A 23,955-nucleotide genomic window follows, 5' to 3' on the forward strand; every position below is an offset into this window, starting at 1 on the left:
AAATCACTGTCACAGTCCCTGCCTGGCTTCTCTCTCGATGAGCGTTCAGACCTCGTCAAACAAATGATGTCACTTGGTCACATGGTGGTCGACTCCTGAGAGATATTAAAATTGCAAGACAAAGAATAACCAGGACCAGTAATTATTTGGAATCCGTGGACCTGTCTGTCTGTCTGTCTGTCTGTCTGTCTGTCTGTCTGTCTGTCTGTCTGTCTGTCTGTCTGTCTGTCTGTCTGTCTGTCTGTCTGTCTGTCTGTCTGTCTGTCTGTCTGTCTGTCTGTCTGTCTGTCTGTCTGTCTGTCTGTCTGTCTGTCTGTCTGTCTGTCTGCCTGTCTGTCTGTCTGTCTGTCTGTCTGTCTGTCTGTCTGTCTGTCTGTCTGTCTGTCTGTCTGTCTGTCTGTCTGTCTGTCTGTCTGTCTGTCTGTCTGTCTGTCTGTCTCTCTCTCCCTCTCTCTCTATCTCTCTCTCTCTCTCTCTCTCTCTCTCTCTCTCTCTCTCTCTCTCTCTCTCTCTCTCTCTCTCTCTCTCTCTCTCTCTCTCTCTCTGTCTCTCTCTCTCATTCTCTCGTTAAGTCAGGTGCAGAATGCAGGTGTGATGCTGTCAGCGGAGCAGCTGATTGACGTCTGTGGGCCAATTACGTCAGTAACATAACCCCGCCCCAGATGTCATGAAGCTGCCAGATCGTAACTTCCTATTTTCCAGTTAGTCGTGTTATTCTGCTCTCTTGTATTGTTCTCTAGTCCATTGTGCTTCGACCGTGTCTAACCCTTGTTGTCCTCCTTCCCCGCAGTCCTACCGGGCTATTCACCCTGTTCTCTGGCTCCCGACAAAGACCTGCTCTGACTCCTGCCTGCCTGACTTACTCTCCTTGCCTTTTCCCGGAATGTATGAGGACCTGCACCCGTATCGACCCCTGCCTGTCTAACTCCCCTGTACCCGCTTCAACCCTTGCCTGGCTGACTACTCCGTTCCCGTGTATCGACCCCTGTCTGGCTGACTACTCCTTTCCCGTGTATCGACCCCTGCCTGGCTGACTCTCCTGTCCCGCGCACGCCCCTGGACTGTACAAGTGCTCCCTCCGTGTATCGACCCCCTGCCTGTATACCCGACCATTCTTTATTTATTAAATATACCCAAGACTGGGTTTTAACAAGATCTGTCTGCCAAGTCTCATTATTTGCACATTGGGTTCAATATGTCAAACCGTGACAATCACTGTGTCATTTTATATCGCTAATGTTACTGTAGTACTCTACTAAAAGCTATTCAAATTTGTGCAGCAATCAGGAGCACCCGGGAGTTAATAACAAGCAAACGCTAATTAATGCAGACGTTTTCATCCAGCCCCCAGGCTGAATTTGCGTATTAATTCATTTTGGCTCAACATGGCACAATTCAACTGGCCAGTGAAGGAAATCAAGCGCACCTCATGCAAATGTCCCTACTTTTCAAGCAAGCTTTATCCACACATAAACTATTATTGAATAAAAATCAATCTGCTTGCCTGGACCATTGGAGGAGGATCCAATATTTAGCCTTCAGTTGTAGGCTACCTTGTGTTTTTATTTACTTTCGCTTTTAAAAGCTTGTCAGTCATCCATTAAAGTGAGGTGTTGTTTTTTGTTCTCCAATAGTCCAGGACCAGTTTAGCCAGTTATGCTGAGGCCACATTTTGCATAAAACGCCTGACAATTAGTGATTTATTACTTTACCACATTACATAACTTTACTTTACTTTCTGAGCACGTTTATCAACAATCCGCGTTGCAATCCGATCCAAAATGGCGAAGCCATATCCATTATAAGAATGGAACTGTGCATACAGTAGATTTCATTCACAGTTCTTGCTGCACGCCTGGAGATACTAAATCCAAATTGAACTCTGCCATTTGAAAGAGGAGATTTGGCCCGATCCATAGATGTGCGAGTTGGCTATAATAAGGTAATTTATAGGCCTGGTATTCTATATTCTATAATATTATTTCAAAAACGGATGGCAGAATTCAGTACTGTATCTACAAAACATTCTGTTTAATCATCTTCCCTTTATTAATTTGCTTAGCTTTTTTGTACACATGATCTCAAGAAGGTGCTGAACGAGTTTTTCATGTCTGGTCATTTTTTAGCATGCTGTTATTCACTGTCAAAGATGCAAAGATAAATCATAATTTATAATCTCTTTTGTTTCATCACAATTTACTCAAGCCTAGTAACAGACACAATATTTCTGACACTGGGAATACATTCCATGAGGTCCATAGATGTCCCTAGGTACCAAGAACATGCAAATGGACCTTGTAGAAGTGGAGCAATCTTCCATTTACTTAGGTATGTATTTTTAGGCAGATTTTCAGAAAATAGGTCTAGGGTTTAACAGGTTAATATACCTGGGTGGGTCTTAATCTACCTGGGCACTGGACAGGCCACCCAAGTAGAGCCTATGTATGGGAAACGATGATGGCATGGCGACATAAATGGCTGTAGCCTCTATGAGCATGAGCCCACTAAAGGGAGAATTCTGTAACCTACTACTAGACAATAATCTATAGAGCAAACATGTGGTGAACATGGGAGAAAAAGGAGTATACTTTACCAGTGGGATTAAAGAAAACGCCGGGGATCAGAGATTGAAACTCATTGGGGTTAACTGCATAGTGACCTTCGTGGAAGAGAAGTCCAGCTCCAGGCTAAGTTAACAATTAAAGTCACCTCCCGAAATTAGGAAATACAAGGACATTATAAGGACGGTTAGAAAAGAGCTGCCTGAAGAAATAGAATAGAAATCCTTTATTTATCCAGAGGGAAATTTTGCACTACAGATCGCTCACAAATCGGCATTATTCCAGTTGGGGCCGCGATGCACGTTCACTAGTGGGGCTGGGGTTCAACACGTTCACTAGTGGGGCTGGGGTTCAACACGTTCACTAGTGGGGCTGGGGTTCAACACGTTCACTAGTGGGGCTGGGGTTCAACACGTTCACTAGTAGGGCTGGGGTTCAACACGTTCACTAGTGGGGCTGGGGTTCAACACGTTCACTAGTGGGGCTGGGGTTCAACACGTTCACTAGTGGGGCTGGGGTTCAACACGTTCACTAGTGGGGCTGGGGTTCAACACGTTCACTAGTGGGGCTGGGGTTCAACACGTTCACTAGTGGGGCTGGGGTTCAACACGTTCACTAGTGGGGCTGGGGTTCAACACGTTCACTAGTAGGGCTGGGGTTCAACACGTTCACTAGTGGGGCTGGGGTTCAACACGTTCACTAGTGGGGCTGGGGTTCAACACGTTCACTAGTGGGGCTGGGGTTCAACACGTTCACTAGTAGGGCTGGGGTTCAACACGTTCACTAGTGGGGCTGGGGTTCAACACGTTCACTAGTGGGGCTGGGGTTCAACACGTTCACTAGTGGGGCTGGGGTTCAACACGTTCACTAGTAGGGCTGGGGTTCAACACGTTCACTAGTGGGGCTGGGGTTCAACACGTTCACTAGTGGGGCTGGGGTTCAACACGTTCACTAGTGGGGCTGGGGTTCAACACGTTCACTAGTGGGGCTGGGGTTCAACACGTTCACTAGTGGGGCTGGGGTTCAACACGTTCACTAGTGGGGCTGGGGTTCAACACGTTCACTAGTGGGGCTGGGGTTCAACACGTTCACTAGTGGGGCTGGGGTTCAACACGTTCACTAGTAGGGCTGGGGTTCAACACGTTCACTAGTAGGGCTGGGGTTCAACACGTTCACTAGTGGGGCTGGGGTTCAACACGTTCACTAGTGGGGCTGGGGTTCAACACGTTCACTAGTGGGGCTGGGGTTCAACACGTTCACTAGTGGGGCTGGGGTTCAACACGTTCACTAGTGGGGCTGGTGTTCAACACGTTCACTAGTGGGGCTGGGGTTCAACACGTTCACTAGTGGGGCTGGGGTTCAACACGTTCACTAGTGGGGCTGGGGTTCAACACGTTCACTAGTGGGGCTGGGGTTCAACACGTTCACTAGTAGGGCTGGGGTTCAACACGTTCACTAGTAGGGCTGGGGTTCAACACGTTCACTAGTAGGGCTGGGGTTCAACACGTTCACTAGTAGGGCTGGGGTTCAACATGTTCACTAGTAGGGCTGGGGTTCAACACGTTCACTAGTGGGGCTGGGGTTCAACACGTTCACTAGTGGGGCTGGGGTTCAACACGTTCACTAGTGGGGCTGGGGTTCAACACGTTCACTAGTGGGGCTGGGGTTCAACACGTTCACTAGTGGGGCTGGGGTTCAACACGTTCACTAGTGGGGCTGGGGTTCAACACGTTCACTAGTGGGGCTGGGGTTCACTAGTGGGGCTGGGGTTCTACACGTTCACTAGTGGGGCTGGGGTTCAACACGTTCACTAGTGGGGCTGGGGTTCACTAGTGGGGCTGGGGTTCTACACGTTCACTAGTGGGGCTGGGGTTCAACACGTTCACTAGTGGGGCTGGGGTTCAACACGTTCACTAGTGGGGCTGGGGTTCAACACGTTCACTAGTGGGGCTGGGGTTCAACACGTTCACTAGTGGGGCTGGGGTTCAACACGTTCACTAGTGGGGCTGGGGTTCAACACGTTCACTAGTGGGGCTGGGGTTCAACACGTTCACTAGTGGGGCTGGGGTTCAACACGTTCACTAGTAGGGCTGGGGTTCAACACGTTCACTAGTGGGGCTGGGGTTCACTAGTGGGGCTGGGGTTCAACACGTTCACTAGTGGGGCTGGGGTTCTACACGTTCACTAGTGGGGCTGGGGTTCAACACGTTCACTAGTAGGGCTGGGGTTCAACACGTTCACTAGTGGGGCTGGGGTTCAACACGTTCACTAGTAGGGCTGGGGTTCAACACGTTCACTAGTGGGGCTGGGGTTCAACACGTTCACTAGTGGGGCTGGGGTTCAACACGTTCACTAGTGGGGCTGGGGTTCAACACGTTCACTAGTGGGGCTGGGGTTCAACACGTTCACTAGTGGGGCTGGGGTTCAACACGTTCACTAGTGGGGCTGGGGTTCAACACGTTCACTAGTGGGGCTGGGGTTCAACACGTTCACTAGTGGGGCTGGGGTTCAACACGTTCACTAGTGGGGCTGGGGTTCAACACGTTCACTAGTGGGGCTGGGGTTCAACACGTTCACTAGTGGGGCTGGGGTTCAACACGTTCACTAGTGGGGCTGGGGTTCAACACGTTCACTAGTGGGGCTGGGGTTCAACACGTTCACTAGTGGGGCTGGGGTTCAACACGTTCACTAGTGGGGCTGGGGTTCAACACGTTCACTAGTGGGGCTGGGGTTCAACACGTTCACTAGTGGGGCTGGGGTTCAACACGTTCACTAGTGGGGCTGGGGTTCAACACGTTCACTAGTGGGGCTGGGGTTCAACACGTTCACTAGTGGGGCTGGGGTTCAACACGTTCACTAGTGGGGCTGGGGTTCAACACGTTCACTAGTGGGGCTGGGGTTCAACACGTTCACTAGTGGGGCTGGGGTTCAACACGTTCACTAGTGGGGCTGGGGTTCAACACGTTCACTAGTAGGGCTGGGGTTCAACACGTTCACTAGTGGGGCTGGGGTTCAACACGTTCACTAGTGGGGCTGGGGTTCAACACGTTCACTAGTAGGGCTGGGGTTCAACACGTTCACTAGTGGGGCTGGGGTTCAACACGTTCACTAGTGGGGCTGGGGTTCAACACGTTCACTAGTAGGGCTGGGGTTCAACACGTTCACTAGTAGGGCTGGGGTTCAACACGTTCACTAGTAGGGCTGGGGTTCAACACGTTCACTAGTGGGGCTGGGGTTCAACACGTTCACTAGTAGGGCTGGGGTTCAACACGTTCACTAGTAGGGCTGGGGTTCAACACGTTCACTAGTGGGGCTGGGGTTCAACACGTTCACTAGTGGGGCTGGGGTTCAACACGTTCACTAGTGGGGCTGGGGTTCAACACGTTCACTAGTGGGGCTGGGGTTCAACACGTTCACTAGTGGGGCTGGGGTTCAACATGTTCACTAGTAGGGCTGGGGTTCAACACATTCACTAGTGGGGCTGGGGTTCAACACGTTCACTAGTAGGGCTGGGGTTCAACACGTTCACTAGTGGGGCTGGGGTTCAACACGTTCACTAGTGGGGCTGGGGTTCAACACGTTCACTAGTAGGGCTGGAGTTCAACACCTTCACTAGTGGGGCTGGGGTTCAACACGTTCACTAGTGGGGCTGGGGTTCAACACGTTCACTAGTGGGGCTGGGGTTCAACACGTTCACTAGTGGGGCTGGGGTTCAACACGTTCACTAGTGGGGCTGGGGTTCAACACGTTCACTAGTGGGGCTGGGGTTCAACACGTTCACTAGTGGGGCTGGGGTTCAACACGTTCACTAGTGGGGCTGGGGTTCAACACGTTCACTAGTGGGGCTGGGGTTCAACACGTTCACTAGTGGGGCTGGGGTTCAACACGTTCACTAGTGGGGCTGGGGTTCAACACGTTCACTAGTGGGGCTGGGGTTCAACACGTTCACTAGTGGGGCTGGGGTTCAACATGTTCACTAGTGGGGCTGGGGTTCTACACATATTGTATTGTAATGTATAATATAACCGATGGAGCACACAGACGCTCATCTGCACCTTTGTTTACACTGTTTATTTTTCTCATATTTTTATATACAGATCTAATTTCATTGCCTTTTTTATTTTATTTATTGTAAATGGTAAAGGGCTGCATTTATTTAGCGCTTTTATCCCAAGCGCTTTGCAATTTGTTCCTCACATTTACCCGTTCACTCACACATTCACACACCGACGGCGGAGGCGACCATGCAAGGTGCCAACCTGCTCACCGGGAGCAGTTAGGGGTCAAGTGTCTTGCTCAAGGACGAGAGGAGAGGGTGGGGGTGGGGGGCTGGCCGAGAGGAGAGGGTGGGGGTGGGGGGCTGGCCGAGAGGAGAGGGTGGGGGGGGTGGGGGGCTGGCCGAGAGGAGAGGGTGGGGGGGGTGGGGGGCTGGCCGAGAGGAGAGGGAGGGTGGGGGTGGGGGGCTGGCCGAGAGGAGAGGGTGGGGGTGGGGGGCTGGCCGAGAGGAGAGGTGGGGGGGGTGGGGGGCTGGCCGAGAGGAGAGGGTGGGGGGTGGGGGGCTGGCCGAGAGGAGAGGGTGGGGGGGCTGGCCAAGAGGAGAGGGTGGGGGCTGGCCGAGAGGAGAGGGTGGGGGTGGGGGGCTGGCCGAGAGGAGAGGGTGGGGGTGGCGGGCTGGCCGAGAGGTGGGGGTGGGGCTGGCCGAGAGGAGAGGGTGGGGGTGGGGGCTGGCCGAGAGGAGAGGGTGGGGGTGGCGGGCTGGCCGAGAGGAGAGGGTGGGGTGGGGGGCTGGCCGAGGGAGGGGTGGGGGTGGGGGCAGGCGAGGAGAGGGTGGGGGTGGGGGGATTGTGATGCCCAACAACGGACAAGTGGAGGGATAAGGGAAGACCAGACGGGAGGAGGAGGGAGGAAGAAGAGGCTGAGGCAAGATGACGGGCTGTGCGTTATAAAGATGGAGGGAGGGAGGGAGAGAGGGAAGGGGGGAAGGAGGGGAGGGAGAGAGATAGAGACTCCTTATAGAAAAGCCACATGAATTTCACAAGTGAGAAATTATGTTTTTCCAAAATGCATTTCCTATGTGATTTTGGAACACTTACAGATAGACGGACGTGTAGGCTGGCAGGCAGACAGACAGACAGACAGACAGACAGACAGACAGACAGACAGACAGACAGACAGACAGACAGACAGACAGACAGACAGACAGACAGACAGACAGACAGACAGACAGACAGACAGACAGACAGACAGGCAGGCAGGCAGGCAGGCAGGCAGGCAGGCAGGCAGGCAGGCAGGCAGGCAGGCAGGCAGGCAGGCAGGCAGGCAGGCAGGCAGGCAGGCAGGCAGGCAGGCAGGCGGCAGGCAGGCAGGCAGATATGGTTAATCCAGCTGCCCTGTGATCAGATGAATCCATATTATTTATTTTTCCGACATCAAAATTTGTAATTTCTTATCGTACAAATATTGTCATATTTATTTTAATTATGATTAAGTAATTAATTCCAAGGAGGCCTGTAGCGTTGACGTGAAGGAATCACTATGAGAACACAGTCTGTCAAGTTATAATAACATTTTAAATTAGTCAATCAATCATGAGATTTGATCGTGGGCTGAGAGCAAATTTAAGTGTGCTCCTCAGCACACTTAGATCTGCTCTCAAATAAGATCTCAGGAAAATTTGAAGACTCCCACTCCCAGCCCTAATATGTCTTAAATAGGCCAAATATGGCTAAGACGAAATATTTTGTCGTAACTTCGTTCGAGAATGAGACCCATTGTTATGTTTTCTTCTTGACTTGTTTAAAGAAGACATGTACGGCCCATGGGGACATGTTGTCGGGCCTTACAAATAAATTTTATTTGATTTGATTACCATTAGTCAACAGATTTCTACACCTTCTGATCATTGAAGTACCACAGCTCATTTTAGCTCCCATGTTGCTATAATGTGTTTCGACCAAGAAAGTGTTTCATCTATTACAACACCCAGCAGTTTTGCCTCTCTGACCTGTTCGATATCAGCACAGTTCAGAACGAGATTTTATTTAGTATTTGATCTAGATGCATATCTTGAGGCTATCATTATACTCTTGGTTTTTGCAACATTTAATTTAACTTATTTTCACTTACCCAGTTGGAAATGAGCACTATCTCATCTTGAAGTCAAGTTAGACCGCGCTCACAAAGTCTGACACTGGGTGCTGTAATCAGTGTTTGGCTAGCCACTATCTCATCTTGCAATAACCTATGAACAGACTCAGACTGTTCCGCCGCTACGTACAGATCCAGCTCTTACAAATCACACCTCTACTGCCAGGGCGCAGTGTCGTTAACACCTCGTTAACAGCACTGCCAGTCATGCAGTAAAGAGCTCAGCGTCCTAAGAGCTGCATCTGTACATGGTAGTGTCATCTGCAAAGATCTCCATTGATGCATTATTAAATACCAATGGTAAATCATTAACGAAGATCGCATACAATAATGATGAGCGGTGCGACTCTAGCTTGTCTTCGAGAGGTGGGAACCACCCCTGTTGATGGTTGTGGCACCCAAGGCCCTGCTCCGGAAGGTTGGGGATCTCACCCTCAACATTGACGGCTGCTCCATCTCCCCATCCCCTAAGGTCCGCAACCTGGGCGTTATCCTAACTCCACCCTTTCCTATCAATCCCATGTCAATTCCCTCACCAAATCCGCCTTCTTTCACCTCAGAAACATTTCCAGACTCCGACCATCACTTTCCGACACCACAGCTGAGACCCTCATCCACGCCTTCGTCACCTCCCGCCTGGACTACTGCAACGGGGTCCTGTCCGGGGTCCCAAGCAAAACCCTGGACAGGCTCCAGTATGTTAAAAATTCAGCTGCCAGGGTTCTAACCCGCACCAAACCCTGGCAGCACATCACCCCCATCCTCATCCACCTCCACTGGCTCCCCATCAAATCCCGCATCACCTACAAAACCCTCCTGCTCACCTACAAATCCCTTCACGCTCTGGCACCTCAGTACCTCACAGACCTCCTCCACCCCTACACTCAGTCACGGTCCCTGCGATCCACGGACACTGGTCAGCTCTCCATCCCCCGAACCAGACTACGGACGTTCGGGGACAGAGCTTTCAGTGTGGCAGCTCCCACCCTCTGGAACTCCATCCCCGCAGAACTCCGCACCGCCCCAACTCTGGACTCATTTAAAAACTGCTCAAAACCCACCTCTTCAACTTGGCCTTCAACCCCTAACTTTCTCACTTTATATGTATATGTTGTGTCTGTCCACTATGTTTGTTAATTTGTCATCTCCCCCCCCCCCCCCCCCACCCCCTATGTAAAGCGACCCTGGGTCCTCTGAAAGGCGCTATATAAGACGAAGTTATTATTATTATTATTATTATTATTATTATTATTATTATTATTATTATTATTATTATTATTATTATTATTATTATTATTATTATTATTATTATTATTATTATTATTATTATTATTATTATTATTATTATTATTATTATTATTATTATTATTATTATTATTATTATTATTATTATTATTATTATTATTATTATTATTATTATTATTATTATTATCTACACTCACAGCACACACATCCACACGTACACACTCACCTTAGAATAGAATAGAATAGACTTTTAATTGTCATTGCACAGTATACAACGACATTTCAGGGGAGCTCCCACAGACCGTAGTACAATATACAATATATACATACATGAACACATAACACATATAACACTGTACATAACAGAATATTTTAAATAATAAAGTGCATGATGGGTGGTAATCAGTGATTATCAAGTCCAGGTAACACCCACTTTACTTACTTTTGACACTTTAACACATTTATTAGTAAAAAGATTTGCACTACAATTCATACCTCATTGCACCTTACCCTAAGTTTGTACCGCATCCCATTTCTGCATTGTACCTCACTGTTACTCTTTTTACTCTGTATTGTATATTGTATATATGTATATTGACTGAACACTTTATTTTACGTACTTTTAACTTTTTCTATTTTATATTGTTTATCTATTTTTATCTAGCACACTCCCAGGGGGCTCATACAGAAAAAAGCATTTCATGATAAAGTATTCTGTATTTTACTGACAATTAATAAACAAACTTGAACTTGAACTTGAAACTTGAAGGAATGTGACGATATTGAAAAAGCAACAAATGCGAGCTTCTATTATTTCTTTCTGTGTCTTTCCTTCCTTTTCTGTGTGCTTATTCTCTCTCTCTCTCTCTCTCTCTTTCCCACTCTCGCTAATGGTTATTTACCTTGCTGGAAAGGGCTTCGCTTTCTCACCAGAGAGAGAGACAGGAAGGCATGAGCAATAAGACGAGAAACGATAGAGCGATGGGAAGAGGAGTGGAGAGGCGAACAAAAGGAAAAGGAGCAAAAATATTCCATTCATTTCCGACCCCCCGGTGACACATGGCTCTCCCTCCCTGCTGTCATGGAACCGAAGGTTTGGCCAGAGATGGATAGAGAGAGAGAGAGAGAGAGAGAGAGAGAGAGAGAGAGAGAGAGAGAGAGAGAGAGAGAGAGAGAGAGAGGGAGAGAGAGAGAGAGAGAGATAGAGAGAGGGAGAGAATTACGTGTCAATATTTGTTCCCTTTGGCTGGGTAGATAGAAACAGATACATTACATTCTCTCTGTCTTTCCCTGTAAAGCCAATTCAATAGCGCTACCTTTTGTTTGGGATCAGGGGGGGACTATGCGAGTCGCCTGGGAGAGAGAGAGGGATGGAGAGAGAGGGAGATAGAGAGAGAGGGATGGCAAGACAGACAGAGAAGAACTGAGGGAACGAGTGCCAGGGAGATAAAGAGAGGATGAAAAGAGAGAGAGAGAAATGGAATGAGCGACACAGCGGTGTCGAGTGGACTTTTCCCAGAGCACGTCGTCGGGACAACAAACAACGGATCGAATGATTGAATCGCTGTCGCAGAGCCCCTGGGTTCTCCAGGCTATCTCTTTGATTACCGTTTAGATCACTGGAGGGGTCCACATGGCGTCAGTCATGTGTGTCTATAGCGCCTGCTCTTTCACTTGAAACGATATAGGCTACCAAAGTCAAAAGAAAAGTGAAAGAGCAGTGCTTTACATTTCATTTAATTTCAAACCTCTATTTCAACTCATAAGACACTGGAGGTTACCCTCATTTACAGGGACGACAAGCTTATAAAACCGAACACAAGTTTATCAGCAATTTCATACATATGGGTACAATAAATAAGAATAAACAATAACAAATCTGCTGCAACGTTTACAAGTCGACACACAATGGTTGGAGATCATCCACTTTTTTTTATTCAGCAAGAGAACGAAGAACCTTCAGCTTCAGAGTCAGTTGGAGGTCATGATTGGTGATGTTGGAAGCATCCAAGGAATTTTTTTTTTTTACTAGTTTAGTTTAGTAGTTCAGAGCAAACTCAAGGAACCTTAAAGAACCAACCAATCATTTGAACATGTAGAATAGGTTCCAAGACTCCATTCCAACAGTGTTGTGATGTAAGAGCAATAATGGCTTTAGAAATAAACAAATACCAATGATAGTTACACCTTTCAACGAGAGAAGTGCCATATTAGGGATGGAACGGTTTGTGTAAAAAAAAAACTAGAGAGCGTTCGGTTCCACCACCAAGGTTCAGGGCATCTAGAGACCGTTCGGTTTACTTTGGGTTAGCGGTGTAAAGGTACACGTATCCGTATCGAACCGTTTCAGTACTGGACCTTAGGTTCAGTACGGCTGTGTACCGAACGAATACAACGGTACGTTGACCACTAACGAACGAACGTGCAGAAAAAAATATTTGCGTGCATAATTTTATTCAAAACTCCAAGTTCACCCCTTCCCAAAATATAATTTGTGCAAAGGGCCGGGTGTTTGTTCAACACACACACAACACAGAGATTACCTGTAATTTAGCATAGCCTCATAGTGTGGCGAACAGCCCTACAAGTACAATTAGTTACTGCACACTACATCACCCCTGAGTGGAACATGGAACGCCAAACTTTCCCCCACTGTACCGAAAACCCATACCTAACCGTGACTTCAAAACCGAGGTACGTGCCGAACCGTGGTTTTTGTGTACCGATATACAATGACATGCAAATTTCTCGATTCTGATTGGCTGAAACAGTCAAGTTACACATGGTTATTTGTCATAAACAATGCTCTTGGTCCCAGGACCCGCCCACAACCGAATTACTATCACTCCGCCATGCGAGTTTTTAGAAATGCAAGCAAGATGGCGGACAGTAAACGTTACGAATGGATATGTTGATAGGGTCATAAAGACTAAATCAAAAACGATTCTGTCACGGCAAATGTGTTCGTTTCTTACACAATGTTGGATTATGTAATTAGTGGGTCATGAATTAAAAAATTGCGCGAATTGATTGATTGATTAATTGCAATTTAAAAAAATTATTTACCTACTTTCTATAGAAGCAGCTGGGAGGTGCGCTGTTTTAAGTGAGCGTGGATTATTGAATTGATTGATTGATTGATTGCACATTTTATTACTGTCTGCCTTGTTTCCAACTGGTTAAGCTTGGCGACTCTTTCGAAGTCGCTCTCTTTCAAAGTTGGTTAAGGTTAGAGTTTGTCTTTAGAGCAGGGCGATAGACCACCAGCCCTGATTCCAAACTCTAACTTTAACCAACTTCGAAAGAGAGCGACTTCGAAAGAGTCGAAAGAGATGTGTTAGTTTTGGGCGGCTACGTGGCGTAGTGGGCAAGGCGCTCGCCACGAATGACGGAGACGCTGGGCTTGCCTGTTCGAGCCAAGCGCTCCACATTGCTTTCAGTTTAGCTGGTCGTTCATACTAATACACATTGGCCGTATTAGGGGGTGGGAAACTGATGGGTGGGGATCGGGCGTTGTGGACAGTGACTCCTACAGGTCGGTTGGTGCGCCTGCGCAGTAGAATCAGGAAGTGTCGGGGCCAGGGTGAGCCTCCCACGCGTTACTCCTCGCCACTGAGAGATCGAGCTGCGCAGGTGAAAAGATGTGACTGCTGTTACCTCAAGTACCGGAGGGGACTTGTGCTATGTATGACTTAGTCCACATTGCAGCCGGCTTGTGGGAGGCAAGAAACAGCGTTCGTGACAGGGGAGGGTTGAATTGGATGATACGAAATTGGGATGGGAGAAAATATAGAAAAATGGGAGAAAAAGTGGATCACAAAAAAAGAGATGTGTTAGTTTGTTGGATGTCTTACTGAGAACAGTTGGATTCACTTCCGAGCTGCTTCCACATGGAGGCAACTTCTCTTATTTTTTTTGGGAACTACTTTTTCTGCGGATGGTTTTGTCAATAAATCTTCAATTAATGTGTGTTTATTGTATAGCAATAAGGTTGGATGACATCGGCCATTGTATAAAAGCCATTACACCACGTGCAGTCGTGGGTTATGAGAATTAGACCATGCCTAGGGGGGTCTAACGACCCTCGGCTGTGCCTCGGGCCTAACAACCACCCCTAGGCATGGTCTAATTCTCATAACCCACTCCTGCTCGTGATGTAATGCTTTATTACACCCCTACTTTGGGTGAGTGTGTTTGGAGTGCTTTTGTTTGTATCATTTGCCTTTGACTATTTCCATGTACTGTCATACAACACTAAGAATAAGGGATACTAAGTTCAGTTAACATTAGGAATTCATGCCCGATGTATTTAAATCCAAAACCGAGCGGGACCTTTCAGCTTGTCCAGTTGAGGTCGTGAGTGCAGCTGTGTCAGTTTGTCTCAGAAATGGCTATTAGGCTACTAATAACGTAAAGTTGACAAGGTATAGCACAGAATATTCTCCAGCATTGTTTAAATCTGATGGTTGGGTACATTTTGGATTTAGTTTTGTCTACGATAGAGATGGATTAAACAACGATTGAGTGCGACAACGTCAATACATTTAACGTTATGGCTCAGTTCACATCGCCCTGTTTCATTACCAGTACAAGGAGAGATCCGGGAAAGCAAAAGCAAAAGCCACGCCCATGCGTCTCCCTATATGATGCCGGAAATGGTCACGCTCCACCTTCCTCAAAACGATTTCCATAAGCGGAAAAACCATCCAAGGGACCTCAGGGCGCTAAGAGCGATCCCCCAGTACTGACACGGGAACCTTCAGTCGCTTCCACTTGTCTCTCACGGGTCTATTTTCATACTGGAAAACCACCTCTGTATCCTCCTCATGAAGAGGAGGCCAAGAGGGACCACAGAGTGAGCAGATGCCATCATACCGAGCAGGCGCATCACGGAGAGTGCCGTAACCGTCCTGCCAGGACGGAACCTCCTGAGCGCATTGAGAATATCCTCTCGCCGTCGCTCTGAGAGGGTTGCCCTCATGGGCCTTGAGCTTAGAACCAAGCCCAAGTACTCCACCTGTTGACTGGGAAGAGGTGTACTCTTCTCCCAGTTTACAGCAAAACCTAGACTGGTGAGGAATTCCACCACCAGCCTGGTATGAGACCTGGCGATCTCCTCCGACCGGCTGAGGAGCAGAATGTCGTCGAGGTAGAACATAATTCGTATCCCCTGACGACGCAGAGGCTCCAGCGCGGTCTCCGCGCACTTGGTGAATGTGCGAGGGGCCAGAGAGTAGCCGAACGGCAGACTCTGGTATTCGTACGCTACACCCTGAAAAAGGAAGCGGAGGAATTTCCTGTGAGGAGGGAAGATCGGGACGTGAAAGTATGCATCCTTCAGGTCTATGGAGGTGAACCAGTCTCCCACTCTGACAGCGCCTACCAGGTGTTTGACGGTCAACATCCTGAACCGTCTCGCCACGATCAGCCGATTGAACGCGGACAGAGCCAGAATAGGTCCCGATTTCTTGGGCACTAGAAAATACCGGGAGTAAACGCCACGCATCGCGTCCTCTTTTGGGACCACGGCGATGGCCTGCTTCGCCAACAGAGATCGGATCTCGTCGGCCAGAGCTGTCACTGCTGCAGACCCTGACAATAGGGTCTGTACCAAACCCAAAAATGGAGGGTGGGGTTGTGCAAACTGCAACACAAGTCCCCGCCTCAGCGTTCTCTCCATCCACCTCGACATATGGCACTGCTGTAGCCATACGTGATGATAATCCCAAAGTGCACCCGCCGCCAACTGGTGCTGGTCCGCCAGGAACCGTAGATAGGAGGCCCGGTCCCACCCGCTGTGCGTTGCCAACCCTGGACTCGCCAACCGTGCGAGCAGGGTGTCTCGCGGAGCCGGAATATCGCACCCTGACACTACCAACGAGGCAATCACACCCAAGGGGGGACCCCGACAGAAAGGGCCGGTCTGATACGGGGAGAGCGGCCATCACACTTAAGCTCCCCCACTGAACGTCTTCCCGGCATGGACTGCTGAGGATAGCCTGCTCTGCAGCTGGACATGCAAGGCGTGTGGTCCCCACACTGCCCGATAGGGTGGGTTCCTACACACCGTAGCCCTGTAGTGATATTACTACCACCCAAACCATGCGTGCCTGACTGACCACCGCCGGTCTTCCGGTCGGGGGAGGCACTAACATGATACCCGGCCTGGTGAGGGCGGGGCTGGGGGAACTCACGCTGCAACCTCCTGGGCCTTGAGTTCCCCCGCTGACAACCTTCTCCGTCGACAGACACAACACCAGGCTCACCAAACACAGACGCAGAACGTGTGGCGTGGGAGCCGCTTGACAGCACAGCATTCTCACAGGCAGACCCAGGCCTAGCTAGCAACTGGGTGTCAGCCCCTGTCCCCATGAGAAGCGAAATGTGGGGCCGCTTGCGCTTCACTGAAAGCACATGGCCCGCAGCCAAAGGGAACAAATCAGAGCCCGTGTCCCGCTGGCATTGGGGGGGGGAGTGACCGGAGAGCGTGCTAGACCAGTGTTGGGACTAACGCGTTACAAAGTAACGCGTTACAGAAACGAAGTTACTTTTTGCCGCAACTAGTACTCTAACGCATTACTTTTGAAATTCAGTAACGCTACTTACGTTACTGAATGGTTTGTTAGTTCGTTACTGCGTTCTTTTTATGTAGATTCATAGCGAGCGTCCTTATTTCGCCTGCGTTTGTTTTGTTTACTGTAGACTGAAAGGCGCTATATAAAACGAAGTATTATTATTATTATTATTTCTTTCCGTAGCCTCATTCTGTTTTCGCACTTCTGATTGGCCACTGACGTTCTGAAAGAAATAGACGCTCTCTACAGTAAACAACAAGAGGACGCTCGCTATGAATCTACATAATAAGAACGCAGTAATAATAACGAACTAACAAACCATTTAGCAACTACTTGGAGAGATAATTAATATACAACATGGAAACGAGATAAAGAACATGTTTGAAGGGCTGCTGGAGTCAACTGGACTAACGTTACATCTCGACCACCGCAGACTGGTGACGGTGAGTGCAATGTGTTCACTGAAACTCAAGATCAACGGATTTTGACTGTACGAAAGCTGCCAGGGAATCTCATAATACTAATCAAACAATATAAATATAGTCCTTTCATGCACAATTGATATCCTAACTATTCTAACGTTGCAATGCTTTGATTGATATCTTAAACAACGCTGCAAGATGGTTATGAATGAATTAATGAATGGATGAATGAATGAATGAATGAATGAATGAAAACTTTATTTAACAGATTGCAGAATGGGTACAATACAGTACGGCTCAATACATACAATTGTTAAGGGGATGCAGACCTGAGAAAGATGTTTGTCTTGTTTCCATCAGGGTCCCCCATTTTCAATTCATATAGACATTTATGACATACACAACATACATGCCATTTATGGCATAGGGACATATAGGTATTTAGTACTGATACATTTGTGACATAAGCGGTATTCAAATATACAGTACTGTTACCCCTAGATCCTGACAGAGTATATACATATGATGAGGAGGGGACTGTACATTAGGAGGGGGTGGGTGGGTGGGAGAGAAATATACATACAGCGGGGAGGGAATATATAATGAAACGCTCTAGACCACATTGCTTAGCAGAGTTCGGTGATGTGAATGGAAACTGTCAAGTTGATCAACCGATTTTGAGTATATGGGGCATGGGACTTGAGCAATTTTTTTTTTAATTTTTTTTTAAATAACTAAATAGTTACTTTTCACAGTAACTCATTACTTTTGGGTGTAAGTAACTAGTACAGTAACGAAGTTACTTTGAAATGAAGTAACTAGTAAAGTAACTGAGTTACTATTTTTCAGTAACTAGCACAACACTGTGCTAGACACAGCTAGATGGTGACGTTTTTTTAGGGCGTGCTCATCTAATGTAGCCGATCCCTCAGCCGCAGCCGCTGGCAAGGCCGTGCCCTCACCTCTGGCTGCACGGTGTGGGGCGGTGTGGGGCCTAGGTCAAATACCGCCCACGCTCCTGCGGACAGACCAAAAAGTCCCTCTGCGGAGAGGGGAGCCCTGAGGAGGGGAAGCCTTCTCTCCTCCTCAAGGGGAGACTGCTCCAACCAAAGATGTCTGTGAACAAGCGTTGACAGCATCCTAGCCCTCCCTGCGGTTATAGCTTGCGGCTGGGTCAAAAGCTGTATAACCTCAAAAACACGTGCAATGTTTTCGAAGTCGGCTGGCCCTAAGGCCCCACTACCCGACACCATTGTGGACAGAAAAGCAGCCAACTGAGCAATGTTACTGGTCGCCGCTAAATTCCGTCCTGCGGCAGTATAAGCTTCATAAGCCCACTCAGCCACCTGCCGGCGTCGGCTTCCGGTTGGGATACCGTTCAACCATGCCAGGGCAAAAGACCAATGCTACCTGGCCCTCTAACCACGGCACACCTGCCTTGCGTCCTGTCGTCAGCCCATTCACCCGTATAAAGGGTAAATAAGCCTCAGCAAAACCCCCCACATTACACACCGATTGACCTTCAGCAATGAAACGGTTAAGAGGAGGGAAGAGTGGCGACAGCCCACGGCGGGGAACATGGGAACGGCGTCCCAGCATTGTAGCATTAGCATTAGCCGTGCGATCTAGGATACTTGGAAAAACACCCAAAAAAGAGTCATGACGACCATGTTTTCCCAAATATCCCACCCCTCGCGCCAATACATCACTCGGTTGTCTCACGGGACAACAAGCAGTATTACCCATGCTATTATCAATGCCTGATAGCGCAGGCCCTACCTGTGCACGACTTAGCTTGACTGCTAACCGTCACACAACGTCCCTCGGTCCGCTGTCACGAGACGAGGAAAACCCAGGACAGGCCCGTTGCGCTGTTAGGATGTGCCGAGAAGGTTCCGGGGGCTGGTGAACTTCTGGCGAATACCCAACATTGTGTAATTTCTCCCTGCGTTTCATAACAACTAGTTCACGGAGTGCACTGCTACTTCCGTGTTGGAAACGAAAAGAGGAAGGTGGAGCATGACCATTTCCGGCGTCATATAGGGAGATGCATGGGCGTGGCTTGGTCACGTGCAAGTGAGTGGATTTGTTTGTTTCGTGTGCACATTATGTGCAAGGAGATAAGAGGTTATCTCATTGGCACAGTGAGACACGATAGCCAAGTATGCTATATAACTATGCAGCTCAATGCAGTCGTGAGTAGTTATTTCAGTGCATAACGTCGAGCCACAACATTAATATTTCCTCTCACAGTCACTTCAGCAACAGGTAATTTCCTAACTTGGAACAGAATTGAGGCCAAATTGTGAAAGAGTTATCCAACACGTCCACTATACACTGTAAAAAAACTGGGAAATTCACTGTATTATTTTACTTATATTACTTGTTTTTCTACTTCAACACATTGAGTGCCACGCCCCTTCCGGGAAGTGACCCCTTCCTTGCCGTCCATTAACCACATGTAAACGTTGTTGTAGTTTGTAGAGCTAAACCTATATTTTATAGTATAGCTATGGGTCTAATAACGCTGTTGAGTCTCAGTGACTTGCTTCTGGTCAACGTGCAATAAACAGATTTTTTTTCATCTGTACATTTCCGTTTTATACCATTTTGAATATGAATATAGTTTGGGTGCTTCTGAGTCATTCCAGGGAAAAGATGCGAAAACTGCGTTTTTGTGTAATTCAATAAGCATGTTGTCATTTTTCGCCTGATTATCGGATCTTCCTGAAATCAACGCTAGATCATAATTATGATCCTTCCTCATGCACGCATGCAATGTTGTTAAGCTTTCCAAATATCTGATCGCCATTCCAGTTATCCACAGCGATCCTGTCTCCGACATTGTTGGGCATTGCACTTCAAGGGGTGGGCGGGGTCAGTAGTCAAAACCATCCCTACAAGCGTGTGTTTTGCCGGAGTGTTTAGGACCCACCCTCACGCCGCAGCTCGGTAGAGAAAAGAAACTAACCCGTTTCTAACGGGGTGCAATAATGGCCGAAGGCATTAGATGGCGGTATAAGACCATCTGCCAGCTCAGACACATTCAGTACAGCATGCACAAGGTGCCCCGCTGAATTATGAATGGCAATAGCGAATAAACTAAATACTGTGAGAAAAACGTAGATCTACGTTTCCGGCACTCAACGATCGGGCGACAGAAACGTAGTTCTACTGTACGTTTTTGTTATGGTTTGACACCGACCCCAAACGCAACGACACAAGAGAGTAGATTCAGAGTTGCCAAAAACAAGGGCTTGTTTATTTACACTAAATAAACAGCATAGACTTGGTAGAGAACAGACAAAGACTGGGATACAAGCATAGATGAATGTTGCTGCTCTGCAGCTTCTCCCGGGATGGTTAGTCTGGGGAAGCAGACGATGACGTCAGAGCCGCTCTGCAGACTTCTCTCGGCAGATCTCCGAGGTGGTAACGGGACCGAGAGGGAGAGAGGGAGCGGGTTAGCTCAGAGTACAGTTGGGAACAGAGCAGGTGACAGGGGAGGTGACTTGTACCAAAAAACAGAGTAATCCAAGTGACTGAATCTTCGGTGTATATACACACTGTGAGAAACGTCCCAAACACAAATCCACGTGATAGAAATCTTCGGTGCAAATAAACACTGTGAGCGAAGTCCCAAATACAAATCCAAGTGATTATATCTTCGGTGTGTGAACACACAGTGAGCGATGTTAAGGCCAAATATTATCCCAATGGAATGCTTAATTGACAAGCTGTGACAGCTGAGGGATGTGATTGACAAGCGTGTGGTTGGGGGAGCACCAATCAACGGCATCTATGGGAAGAAGCGTGTGAATAGGGGAATGCAATTGATTAACAGAAAACAAAAGGAACAGAGCGAGTAGGCTTAAAGGAACAGAGCGAGTAAGTGAGCAATGGACAAAAACCTCACAGTACCCCCCCCTCCACGGGAGCCACCCGGCGACCAGGCCGACCCGGCTCGTCAGGATGGGCACGATGGAAGTCAGTGATCAAGCCGGGATCCACGATGAGCTGCCGGGAGACCCAGCTCCGCTCCTCAGGGCCGTAACCCTCCCAGTCCACCAGGTACTGGAACCCCCGACCCCGCCGTCGAACGCCCATCAACCGGCGGACCTGCCACTGGGGGTGACCATCCACCATCACGGGAGGCGGAGGATCAGGAGCTGGAGGCATCAGGGGACTGAGGGAGACAGGCTTAACCCGGGAGACATGGAACACGGGGTGAATGTGCATGGACGCAGGACGTTTCAGACGCAGGGCCGCCGGACTGAGTACCTTCAGGACCTCGAAAGGTCCGACGAAACGGGGGTTGAGCTTCTTGGCCGAGGACCGAAGTGGGAGGTCCTTCGCGGAGAGCCACACCCTCTGCCCAGGGTGGTAAGTCGGCGCAGGAACCCGGCGCCGGTCGGCCCCACGACAGGCGCGCTCAGATGTCCGGAGCAGCGCGGTCCTGGTGATCTCCCAAACTCGTCGGCAGCGGTCGAGGTGGACCTGCACGGAGGGAACTGCCACTTCCGCCTCCTGTGCGGGGAAAAGAGGAGGTTGGTAGCCCAGGGAAACCTCAAACGGTGAGAGGCCGGTGGCGGAACTGACCATTGAATTGATGGAGTACTCAACCCAGGGAAGGAAACGGCTCCAGGATGCTGGTCTCTCGGCTGCCACACACCGAAGAGCAGACTCCACGCTCTGGTTCATCCTCTCCGTCTGTCCGTTAGTCTGGGGATGATAACCAGAGGAAAGACTGACCGTCGCCCCCAACCCCTTGCAAAAGGCCCGCCATACCTGGGAGGTGAACTGGGGCCCCCGGTCAGAGACGATGTCCTGGGGAAACCCATGAAGGCGGAACACGTGGTGAGTCAGGAGGTCCGCCGTCTCGGCCGCCGAGGGAAGCTTGGAAAGGGCCACGAGGTGAACCCCCTTGCTGAATCGATCCACCACGGTCAGAAGGCAAGTGTTCCCCTGGGAGGAGGGAAGACCTGTGACGAAGTCTAGCGCCACATGTGACCATGGACGGCTCGGAACGGGAAGTGGCTGTAAAAGCCCGGAGGGTGCCTGGTGCGAGGCCTTGCTGCGGGCACAGACCGCGCAGGCCAATACGAACTCCTTGACGTCGTTCCGCATGGTGGGCCACCAGAAACGACGAGCCAGGAAGGAGAACGTGCGATGGACGCCCGGGTGGCAGGCGAACCGGCTGGTATGGCCCCATAGCAGCACCCGGGACCGGACAGAGTCGGGGACGAAGAGACGATGAATCGGAACGTTGCTTGGAGCACGCTGGAAGCGTAGGGCACGTCTAACCACCCCCTCGATGCCCAAGGTGATGGCTCCAACCACCCTGGCCTCCGGGAGGATGGGAGTCGGGTCCTCAGAGGGTGGAGCCCCCTTGGAGTGTAACCGGGACAGGGAGTCGGCCTTCGTGTTGCGGGAACCGGGACGGAAAGTCAGCGAGAAGTCGAACCGACTGAGGAAACTGGCCCATCTCGCCTGCCAACCGTTGAGGCGCCTGGAAGCGCGGATGAACGTCAGGTTCTTGTGGTCCGTCCAGATGGTAAAAGGCTCCTCGGCCCCCTCTAGCCAATGACGCCACTCCTCCAACGCAGCCACGACCGCCAGCAGCTCCCGATTGCCGGTGTCGTAGTTCCTCTCGGCAGGGAGGAACCGACGCGAGTAGAAGGCGCAAGGATGTACCTTCTGGTCCGTAAGCGAATGTTGGGATAAGACAGCGCCCAGTCCAGTATCCGAGGCGTCCACCTCAACAATGAACTGTCTCTTGGGGTCAGGGTGGAGCAGGATAGGGGCGGAAGTGAACCTCTTCTTGAGGGAGCGGAACGCAGCACATGCCGCTGGGGACCAGTCGAACGGCAGAGCGGGAGAGGTCAGTCTGGTAAGTGGCTCCGCCACCTGACTGTAGTTCCGGATGAACCTTCGGTAGAAGTTGGCGAACCCGAGGAAACTCTGTAACTCCTTCCGAGTGGTGGGTTCAGGCCAATCCTCCACAGCTTGGATCTTGCGAGGATCCGCTCGGGTCAAGCCCTTCTCAACGATGAAGCCCAGGTAGTCGACGGAGTCGGAGTGGAAACGGCACTTCTCCGCCTTGACGAAGAGCCGATTGTGGAGGAGGCGCTCCAGCACACGGCGGACATGCTGGATGTGTTCCTCGAGGGTCCTGGAGAAGATGAGGATGTCGTCCAGGTACACCACCACGAACACCTCCAGCATGTCACGAAGGACATCGTTCATGAGTGCCTGGAATACCGCCGGGGCGTTGGTGAGGCCGAACGGCATCACCAGGTACTCGTAGTGGCCCCTGGGGGTCTTGAAGGCGGTCTTCCATTCATCGCCTTCACGGATACGGACAAGATGGTAGGCACTCCGGAGGTCCAGCTTGGTAAAGACGGTAGCCTGGGTGAGTGGCTCGAAGGTGGAGTTCATGAGGGGTAGAGGGTACTTGTTCTTGATGGTGATCTCGTTGAGCTGGCGATAGTCGATGCAGGGTCGAAGGTCCCCATCCTTCTTACCAACAAAGAAGAAACCGGCCGCCACCGGGGAGGAGGAAGGCCGAATGAGTCCTGCTTCCAATGACTCAGAGATGTACTGATCCATCGCCTTCTTCTCCGGAACGGTCAGACTGTAAAGGCGGCTGCCGGGAAGGGGAGCCCCTTGGCGGAGGTCGATGGCGCAGTCATAAGGGCGGTGAGGTGGAAGGGCCTGAGCCCTGGACTTACTAAAAACCTCCAAGAGGTCGTGGTACTCGGGAGGTATGGACGAAAGGTCCGGAGGCGACTCACCAGCGGGCCTCCGGGGCGGGGGACAGGACGCCGCCTGCAGACACAGGGCGTGACAGGAGGAGCTCCAGCCCCTGATGGTACCGGAGGACCAGGCGATGTGGGGCTCGTGCAGCGCGAGCCAGGGCCTACCCAGGACCACCGGGACAAGAGGGGATCGGGTGATAAGGAACTGGATTCTCTCAACGTGGTTCCCAGCGATGGTCAGCACGAC

Source organism: Notolepis coatsorum (genome assembly GCF_963971535.1).
Source record: "Notolepis coatsorum genome assembly, chromosome: 1".
Taxonomy (NCBI): domain Eukaryota; kingdom Metazoa; phylum Chordata; class Actinopteri; order Aulopiformes; family Paralepididae; genus Notolepis; species Notolepis coatsorum.